Raw genomic sequence first — 2793 nt, 5'->3', positions numbered from 1 at the left:
GATTGCTTTGATTAAATAATAATTATTTGATTCATGCTTTTAATGTTTGTGCCTCAATCGATCATGTTTTCAATTAAAATCAAGTCTGTATTTCATTAATATATGATTGAAATGCACCTAAATTAGCTGAACGATCCTAAATAGACAACGACTAATGGACGCATAATTAAAATGTGCATGCTCAATTTAGATCCTAACCCGATTATATTGCAGGTTGCATAACAACACTAACCAGGCTCTATTTTCTACATAGTTTTTAGATTTGTGTGATTAAATTGTTTCAAACCTAACACGTCCCTGTTACCTTACCCAAATACTAAGAAACCCTTAGTAAATAAGGATCAGTAAAATGCATATTTACTAACTAAAGGATTCCAAAAGGACCTAATGTGGTTTCTAAACTCATGAAAGATCGAGTTGCCATGGAATGTTTTTCCGAATATTGATAAGCATGTTGATAATATTTTGAGTTTAATTAAAGTAATTGTCCTAGCTTATTTATGTTATAATTGTTGCTTATTGTGTTAATTCTTCTAAAATTTATTTCATTCATATAGTTGCATGTTAGGATAAATCACATTAGGGATCATTGTACCTAGATTAATTTTACATAGTTTTAATAAATACAACCAAATCAGATCGTGTTTTTATTTACCAAGTTGTTAACAATATTTTTATAATTGAGTGACTTAGCATGAATACAATCCCTGTGAAGACGATAAATCGATACTTACTTATTACTTGATAACGACTGTGTACACTTGTTTAAACCCGAGCGTTACAAGTTTTTGGCGCCATTGCCGGGGATTGTCAACTGTTTCCATATTCATTTTTTGTGAAATTATTTATTTTCAATTTGGTTATTTCTAACAGTACTTAACTTATTCTTTTTTATTTTGTAATTTTCTTTTTAGGTGTTTATGAGCATAGATAGGATTATCGATTTACTCCCAGTAGACCCTGAAATTGAGTGGACTTTTAGACAAAAAAGACGTGAACGAATAGCTCAGAGGCAGAACGAAATGGACCTTGGAAATCAAAATCAAGACCAAGGTGATGAAGCCAAACATGTATGAAATCCCATCCTCATTTTTGATGATAGGGATCAATGCATCAGACAATATGTTGTGCCACTTTTCAATGAGTTAAATCCAGGAATTAAAAGGCCAGATATTGAGGCAACCCAATTTGAATTGAAACCAGTAATATTTCAAATGCTTCAAACGGTGGGAAAATTCAGTGGTATGCCCACAGAAGATCCACATCTCCACCTTCGATTGTTTATGGAGGTGAGTGATTCATTCAAGATAGTCGGTGTGGCTAAAGATGCACTGAGGTTGAAGTTGTTTCTGTACTTGTTGTGAGATCGAGCACGAGCATGGCTCAATTCATTGCTACCAAGTTCTATATCTACATGGCAATAATTAGCAGTGAGATTTTTGGTTAAGTATTTCCTGCCTAGTAAAAACACTAAGTTTAGAACGAGATCAAAATCTTCCAACAATTGGATGACGAGTCTTTGTATGAGGCTTGGGAGTGATTCAAGGAGTTACTGTGTAAGTATCTTCATCATGGGATCCTCATTGTGTCCAGTTGGAGACATTCTATAATGGTCTCAATGCACATACAAGATTAATGGTAGATGCTTCTGTGAATGGTACAATTTTTTCTAAGTCTTATAATGAGGCTTATGAGATCATCGAGAGGATTGCGAGTAATAACTATCAATGGCCAACAAATTGAACAGCTTCAGGAAGATGTGTAGCCAGATTTCATGAAGTTGACGCCCTAACTTCATTATCAGCTCAGGTATCATCTATTTTCTCTATGTTAAAGCAGTTTACTGCTAATAGTGCTAATAATTTCGTAGCTCAGCCACCAAGTCCGTTTGAAGTAGTTTCCCGTATGTACTGTGGGGAAGGTCATTCTTTCGAGAATTAACCATTAAATCCCAAGTCAGTGTACTATGTAGGGAACCAAAATCAAAATAGGAGTGGACAAGGATACCAATCCAACTTCTATAATCCTTCATGGCGTAATCACCCCAACCTTTCTTGGAGCAACCAAGGAAATGGACCGAACAACAACTTTATGCAGCATAGACCCAACCAGTCTTAATGGTTTAATCAGTAAGCTCCAAATGCAGCTCAAGCTGAGTCATCAAATAGTTTAGAGAACTATTTGAAAGCGTACATGGCAAAGAATGACGTTTTGATCCAAAGCCAAGTAGCAACACTAAAAAATTTGGAAAACCAAATGGGTCAGTTAGCTACGGAGCTTTGTAATAGACCGCAAGGAACCTTGCCAAGCGATACTGAGAATCCAAGAAGTTTGGGTAAAGAACATATCAAGGCAGTAGCATTGCAAAATGGTAAAATTCTAGAACCTCGATTGATTAATGTCGAAATGAGCTTGTTGAAAAGGGGGAAAGTCAACCAGCTATTGAAGTTCCTACACCAAAAGAGTCAAAAACTTCAAAGACTGACAAGGTAAACCCTAACTTAGTGAATTCAGATACTTTAACATCTTCTTTGGATGCAGATTTACCTATTCAGATTTACACATCAGTATTCCATTGGTGGAGGCTTTAGAACAAATGCCAAATTATGTGAAGTTTATGAAGGATGTACTATCTAAGAAGAAATGACTGAGTGAGTATGAGACTGTCGCCTTGACAAAAGAATGCAGTACATTCCTGCAGAACAAGCTGCCACCAAAATTGAAAGACCTAAGAAGTTTTACGAACCCTGTAAATCTTATTGTGGTAAAGCTTTATGTGACTTAGGAGCAAGT

At 35.6% G+C, this 2793-nt stretch overlaps 1 non-coding gene across 1 annotated transcript; it reads right to left on the bottom strand.

The window, feature by feature from the left end:
- Positions 1-1472: 1472 nt before the first annotated feature.
- On the bottom strand, positions 1473-1578 carry LOC121230128 (small nucleolar RNA R71). The gene has a single exon (XR_005928080.1). It is a non-coding gene; the product is annotated as a small nucleolar RNA R71 (small nucleolar RNA).
- Between the last annotated feature and the right edge of the window lie 1215 nt (positions 1579-2793).

The sequence above is a fragment of the Gossypium hirsutum genome, chromosome A05 (assembly GCF_007990345.1).
Source record: "Gossypium hirsutum isolate 1008001.06 chromosome A05, Gossypium_hirsutum_v2.1, whole genome shotgun sequence".
Lineage (NCBI taxonomy): Eukaryota > Viridiplantae > Streptophyta > Magnoliopsida > Malvales > Malvaceae > Gossypium > Gossypium hirsutum.
This window is presented reverse-complemented; position numbering and strand designations above follow the sequence as displayed.